At 54.5% G+C, this 7352-nt stretch overlaps 1 long non-coding RNA gene across 1 annotated transcript; it reads left to right on the top strand.

Moving 5' to 3' along the window:
- Nucleotides 1-3426: 3426 nt before the first annotated feature.
- On the top strand, nt 3427-4170 carry LOC127004450 (uncharacterized). Its single transcript, XR_007757797.1, has 3 exons — nt 3427-3628; nt 3920-3955; nt 4066-4170. It is a non-coding gene; the product is annotated as an uncharacterized LOC127004450 (long non-coding RNA).
- The last annotated feature ends 3182 nt before the right edge of the window (nt 4171-7352 follow it).

Here is a 7352-nt window from a genome sequence, read left to right as displayed (position 1 = left end):
ACTTCACATTGCACACTCACGTTATCCCAGGGAACAATCACTTCTTAAACTATACACAACGGACTCAAATTGCATACACTGGAATGACCTGTTTGTGAAGGTCAAAGATGTCACTGCAGTATGGCTGGCAATACACCACTTGACTAGACTTTATTTCATTTGTCCATCCACAACAAGAATTTCAATAAGCTGAACAAGCACATGCAAACTTGTGGTAAATTTTCAGACTATTTCCTTATTAATTTAAGGTTTTGACATCTGGCTTTAAGTTCAAAATAAAAAAAGGTATTTTAATAGTTTATTGCTTGTAAACCACATGGGTAAAATTAAAAACAGCGTAAATATTGTTGAATGTATGCTTTTTATGCATCATTTTGAATCATTCATGGGCAATAACTTCCGTATTTAGTGCAATTATAAACTATTCCAAATAATTCCAAAAGCCTAAGTTGAAAAGTTAATACTTCAGCCTATAAGTTAAAATAATTACTACAGCCTAAGTTAAATAGTTAAAATTCCAAAATCCTGTAAATTCCACACTGAAGTCAGGTTACCAAATTCAGCAAGTTTTCCAGGGTCCTCCGCTGTGGAAGACCTGTGCACCTACAATGCCTGTGATATTCCTGTGAAGTCTGGCGTGTGCTCCCGCTGCATGGCCGGCTGGAGTAACTGGTGCACAATCACGTAGACTGTAGACTTTCTCCAGCAGGGCCAGCAGCAGGGGGAGGTAGACTTTCTCCAGCAGGGCCAGCAGCAGGGGAGGTAGACTTTCTCCAGCAGGGCCAGCAGCAGGGGAGGTAGACTTTCTCCAGCAGGGCCAGCAGCAAGGGAGGTAGACTTTCTCCAGCAGGGCCAGCAGCAAGGGAGGTAGACTTTCTCCAGCAGGGCCAGCAGCAAGGGAAGGTAGACTTTCTCCAGCAGGGCCAGCAGCAAGGGGAGGTAGACTTTCTCCAGCAGGGCCAGCAGCAAGGGGAGGTAGACTTTCTCCAGCAGGGCCAGCAGCAGGGGAGGTAGACTTTCTCCAGCAGGGCCAGCAGCAGGGGAGGTAGACTTTCTCCAGCAGGGCCAGCAGCAGGGGAGGTAGACTTTCTCCAGCAGGGCCAGCAGCAAGGGAGGTAGACTTTCTCCAGCAGGGGCAGCAGCAAGGAGGTAGACTTTCTCCAGCAGGGCCGGCAGCAGGGGAGTAGACTTTCTCCAGCAGGGCCGGCAGCAGGAGGTAGACTTTCTCCAGCAGGGCCTGCAGCAAGGGGAGGTTGACTTTCTCCAGCAGGGCCAGCAACATGGGAGGTAGACTTTCTCCAGCAGGGCCGGCAGCAGGGGGAGGTAGACTTACTCCCCCCGGGCCCGCCCCAGGGGAGGTAGACTTTCTCCAGCAGGGCCGGCAGCAGGGGAGGTAGACTTTCTCCAGCAGGGCCAGCAGCAGGGGAGGTAGACTTTCTCCAGCAGGGCCAGCAGCAGGGGGAGGTAGACTTTCTCCAGCAGGGCCAGCAGCAGGGGGAGGTAGACTTTCTCCAGCAGGGCCAGCAGCAAGGGAGATAGACTTTCACCAGCAGGGCCGGCAGCACGGGAGGTGACTGTCTCCAGCAGGGCCAGCAGCAAGGGAGGTAGACTTTCTCCAGCAGGGCCAGCAGCAGGGGGAGTAGACTTTCTCCCGCAGGGCCTGCACCAAGGGAGGTAGACTTTCTCCAGCAGGGCCGGCAGCAGGGGGTGGTAGACTTTCTCCAGCAGGGCCAGCAGCAGGGGAGGTAGACTTTCTCCAGCAGGGCCGGCAGCAGGGAGTAGACTTTCTCCAGCAGGGCCAGCAGCAGGGAGGTAGACTTTCTCCAGCAGGGCCAGCAGCAGGGAGGTAGACTTTCTCCAGCAGGGCCAGCAGGGGAGGTAGACTTTCTCCAGCAGGGCCAGCAGCAGGGGAGGTAGACTTTCTCCAGCAGGGCCAGCAGCAAGGGAGTAGACTTTCTCCAGCAGGGCCAGCAGCAGGGGAGGTAGACTTTCTCCAGCATTGCCAGCAGCAGGGAGGTAGACTTTCTCCAGCAGGGCCAGCAGCAGGGGGAGGTAGACTTTCTCCAGCATTGCCGGCAGCAGGGGAGGTAGACTTTCTCCAGCAGGGCCAGCAGCAAGGGGAGGTAGACTTTCTCCAGCAGGGCCAGCAGCAAGGGAGGTAGACTTTCTCCAGCAGGGCCAGCAGCACGGGGAGGTAGACTTTCTCCAGCAGGGCCAGCAGCAGGGGAGGTAGACTTTCTCCAGCAGGGCCACCAGCAAGGGGAGGTAGACTTTCTCCAGCAGGGCCAGCAGCAGGGGGAGGTAGACTTTTTCCAGCAGGGCCACCAGCAGGGGAGGTAGACTTTCTCCAGCAGGGCCACCAACAGGGGAGATAGACTTTCTCCAGCAGGGCCAGCAACAGGGGAGGTAGACTTTCTCCAGCAGGGCCAGCAGCAGGGAGGTAGACTTTCTCCAGCTGTGCATGCAGCAGGGGAGGTAGACTTTCTCCAGCAGGGCCAGCAGCAAGGGGAGGTAGACTTTCTCCAGCAGGGCCAGCAGCAGGGGAGGTAGACTTTCTCCAGCAGGGCCAGCAGCAAGGGAGGTAGACTTTCTCCAGCAGGGCCGGCAGCACGGGAGGTAGACTTTCTACAGCAGGGCCAGCAGCAGGGAGGTAGACTTTCTCCAGCAGGGCCAGCAGCAAGGAAGGTAGACTTTCTCCAGCAGGGCCAGCAGCAGGGAGGTAGACTTTCTCCAGCAGGGCCAGCAGCAGGAGGTAGACTTTCTCCAGCAGGGCCAGCAGCAGGGAGGTAGACTTTCTCCAGCAGGGCCAGCAGCAGGGAGGTAGACTTTCTCCAGCAGGGCCAGCAGCAGGGGAGTAGACTTTCTCCAGCAGGGCCAGCAGCAGGGGAGTAGACTTTCTCCAGCAGGGCCAGCAGCAGGGAGGTAGACTTTCTCCAACAGGGCCAGCAGCAGGAGGTAGACTTTCTCCAGCAGGGCCAGCAGCAGGGGGAGGTAGACTTTCTCCAGCAGGGCCAGCAGCAGGGGAGGTAGACTTTCTCCAGCAGGGCCAGCAGCAAGGGGAGATAGACTTTCTCCAGCAGGGCCAGCAGCAGGGAGGTAGTCTTTCTCCAGCAGGGCCACCATCAAGGGGAGATAGTCTTTCTCCAGCAGGGCAAGCAGCTAGGGTAGGTAGACTTTCTCCAGCAGGGCCAGCAGCAGGGGAGGTAGACTTTCTCCAGCAGGGCCAGCAGCAGGGGGAGGTAGACTTTCTCCAGCAGGGCCAGCAGCAAGGGGAGGTAGACTTTCTCCAGCAGGGCCCGCAGGGGAGGTAGACTTTCTCCAGCAGGGCCAGCAGCAGGGGAGGTAGACTTTCTCCAGCAGGGCCGGCAGCAGGGGAGGTAGACTTTCTCCAGCAGGGCCAGCAGCAGGGGAGTTAGACTTTCTCCAGCAGGGCCAGCAGCAAGGGGAGGTAGACTTTCTCCAGCAGGGCCAGCAGCAGGGGGAGGTAGACTCTCTCCAGCAGGGCCAGCAGCAGGGGGAGGTAGACTCTCTCCGGCAGGGCCAGCAGCAGGGGGAGGTAGACTCTCTCCGGCAGGGCCAGCAGCAGGGGGAGGTAGACTCTCTCCGGCAGGGCCAGCAGCAGGGGGAGGTAGACTTTCTCCAGCAGGGCCAGCAGCAGGGGAGGTAGACTTTCTCCAGCAGGGCCAGCAGCAGGGGGAGGTAGACTTTCTCCAGCAGGGCCAGCAGCAGGGGGAGGTAGACTCTCTCCAGCAGGGCCAGCAGCAGGGGGGAGGTAGACTCTCTCCAGCAGGGCCAGCAGCAGGGGGGAGGTAGACTCTCTCCAGCAGGGCCAGCAGCAGGGGGGAGGTAGACTCTCTCCAGCAGGGCCAGCAGCAGGCGGCCCGCAGACTCTCTCCAGCAGGGCCAGCAGCAGGGGGAGGTAGACTCTCTCCAGCAGGGCCAGCAGCAGGGGGAGGTAGACTTTCTCCAGCAGGGCCAGCAGCAGGGTGAGGTAGACTTTCTCCAGCAGGGCCAGCAGCAGGGGGGAGGTAGACTCTCTCCAGCAGGGCCAGCAGCAGGGGGGAGGTAGACTCTCTCCAGCAGGGCCAGCAGCAGGGGGAGGTAGACTCTCTCCAGCAGGGCCAGCGGCAGGGGGAGGTAGACTCTCTCCAGCAGGGCCAGCAGCAGGGGAGGTAGACTTTCTCCAGCAGGGCCAGCAGCAGGGGTAGGTATACTTTCTCCAGCAGGCCAACCACAAGGGGGAGTTAGATATCTCCAGCAGGGCCAGCAGCAGGGGTCGGTAGACTTTCTCCAGCAGGGCCAGCAGCAGGGAGATAGACTTTCTCCAGCAGGGCCAGCAGCAGGGGAGTAGACTTTCTCCAGCAGGGCCAGCAGGGAGGTAGACTCTCTCCGGCAGGGCCAGCAGGAGGGGGAGGTAGACTCTCTCCGGCAGGGCCAGAAGCAGGGGAGTAGACTTTCTCCAGCAGGGCCAGCAGCAGGGGAGGTAGACTTTCTCCAGCAGGGCCAGCAGCAAGGGGAGGTAGACTTTCTCCAGCAGGGCCAGCAGCAAGGGAAGGTAGACTTTCTCCAGCAGGGCCAGCAGCAGGGGAGATAGACTTTCTCCAGCAGGGCCAGCAGCAGGGGCTTTAGAAGTTCTACCACAGGGCCAGCAGCACGGGGAGGTAGACTTACTCCAGCAGGGCCAGCAGCAAGGGGAGGTAGACTTTCTCCAGCAGGGCCAGCAGCAGGGGAGATAGACTTTCTCCAGCAGGGCCAGCAGCAGGGGTAGGTAGACTTTCTCCAGCAGGGCCAGCAGCAGGGGAGATAGACTTTCTCCAGCAGGGCCAGCAGCAGGGGGAGATAGACTTTCTCCAGCAGGGCCAGCAGCAGGGGGAGGTAGACTTTCTCCAGCAGGGCCAGCAGCAGGGGAGGTAGACTTTCTCCAGCAGGGCCAGCAGCAGGGAGACTTTCTCCAGCAGGGCCAGCAGCAGGGGTAGGTAGACTTTCTCCAGCAGGGCCAGCAGCAGGGGAGATAGACTTTCTCCAGCAGGGCCAGCAGCAGGGGAGATAGACTTTCTCCAGCAGGGCCATCAGCAGGTGGAGATAAACTTTCTCCAGCAGGGCCAGCAGCAGGGGGAGGTAGACTTTCCAGCAGGGCCAGCAGCAGGGGAGGTAGACTTTCTCCAGCAGTAACATCAGCAAGGGGAGGTTCAGGCCAGGCTCCATCAACCCACCCACCCCTGGACAACAAGGGAAATTGAAAAATCATAGACAAGTAGGGAAATGGACAAATTAATGAATAACTTGAGAAAAGACTAGCATCACTATTTATTTTTGGACAAATTAATGAATAACGTTACCGCAGGGAAGCAATGGGAGGTGCAGCCCAGTTCCTTCCACTCTGTTGTAACAATCAGGAAAGGGATAAAACCAATGAACAATGGGAAGTTCAAAGGGACGTAACATAAAATCATGTGGACGAAACTAATACACACCTCTGTAACACGCAAGCAAAAGATAGTACAGTAAAAATATTCTTACCTGTGGAGTCAGCAGCGGATTTCGATCCCATCTTCCCATCCGCCTTGAAAATCTTGAGGCAAGAAATTTAAACCCAATTCAGGTTTCACTTTCTAAGGGACTTGCCTCAGATAAATAATAATATTAGAAAGGCACTAACAAAGAGGTCATTTCTTAAGGTCTTTCAAATACAATATTCTTTATCCTTAAAACCAAATTCTTAGATTCAGTAACAGACCTGAACTCTGTTTTAATTTCATCACTTTGGTTTTCCAAGACATGGCGAGTTTCCTCCACCAGGCGGTAGGGATTGCAATTGTTGGGGGCGAGCAACGAGGCGGGCCAATACGTGGGGTAATAGCAGTGCTCATCAGAAAACTCTTTAACCTCAATAAGTATCTCATAAGCCAGCCAGTAGAAATCCAGGTAGGTTGAGGTGTCGCCGATATCCCCCATGCCTTGTCGTTCCAAATACACATGCGTGATCGTGGAGACGAGAAGTACGAGGGAGGCCACACTCAACGTGTACCTGTATCTCCCCCACAACCGAGATCTGAAGACCCTGGTGACAAGGCTAACCTGCATCTCGACTATGCGAGCGAGCCAGTTAGGCGTGTCACCCAGGGTCCTCTTCCGTCGGTGGATTATCCCACCTAAAACGCCATCCGCGATTTTAGCCTGGCTGGCTTGGTATCGCATCGTCTCGAGCTCATGGCCAGAGAGCAGCCCGCTGCTATCTGCGACACTGAGGAATCTCGCCAGCACCTCGTGAGATGCCAAGCTGGACTTCACAGTGTCCTTAACGGAGGGAAGGTCCTGCAGGTCAGAGTCCATCGAGTGTCCAGGGTTAGCTGGAACTCGGAAGGACTCCGACCAGCCTGCACCATTTTGAATACGGATAACGTGGGTGAGCACGTCATCCGTTAATATAATCAACAAGATTAGAAAAGTCCTCCAACTTTGTTTCCGCGACATTGTTGCTTCAAAAGAAAATGAACACAACGCTAGAAATCAAGTTATATCTGAATCGTGTGTCGAGGTTCTGACTGCTTCTGTGGGCGTCCCAGGTATATATAGCCCTCAGCCGAGCCCGTGACGTGTGCGAGGCGGCCTAACGAGCACAGGTAATTATAGTTCTCGGGTGATGGCGGTGGGCGGGGCTGCTGTCATTACTCGTGGCTGCCGTGTCCAGGGCTCAGCATTCATCATTAGCGCCAGAGAATGTATTGCTCGTGTATTTCCTTTTTTTCAGTGCCGAGGTTTTGGTTTTCCGGGAGGCTTTGGGTTTAGACTTTAGGGGGATACGTATATGACGACAGAATAGTAACTGTATGGTTAGGACGTAAAGGCGATTCCAGCGTGTTAATATAACCAATCCTCACAACTTTCTCCGTACTATAAGGAACTTGTATTACGAGAGGGTTCATTTATAGGCTAATAGAATACATAAATGACAGCAGAAGTACCAGTTGATCAGGTAGGAAAAGGGATATCAGCGTGTTTAATACAACCAAACTATATTATTTTTTGTACTATAAGAGGCTATATAATTATGGTTTTACGCAAGGGTTCAGTATAAGGTTATGTTCTTTTTTTTACCCGTTGTTACATATTCTGATGACAATTTTATTTCTGGTGAGTTTTCATTTGTTTGCTGTTTTAGTTTACGCTATTTATTTATTTATTTATTATTTTTTTTTTGTGCGTATGGCGTTTGGAAGGGGAAAGGAGGACAGAAAAACACAGTAATTTGCGAAAAAAGCTAATCCCGCATAAAATAAATAAAAACGCGGAAAAAATAAGGATTAGAGGATGACCTTAGCCAGAAAATTTAGCTGTAGCCCACCTGTTCT

Source organism: Eriocheir sinensis, chromosome 28 (genome assembly GCF_024679095.1).
Source record: "Eriocheir sinensis breed Jianghai 21 chromosome 28, ASM2467909v1, whole genome shotgun sequence".
NCBI classification, from domain to species: Eukaryota; Metazoa; Arthropoda; class Malacostraca; order Decapoda; family Varunidae; genus Eriocheir; species Eriocheir sinensis.
The sequence above is the reverse complement of the archived record's forward strand: the minus strand, read 5'-3'. Positions and strand labels throughout refer to the sequence as shown.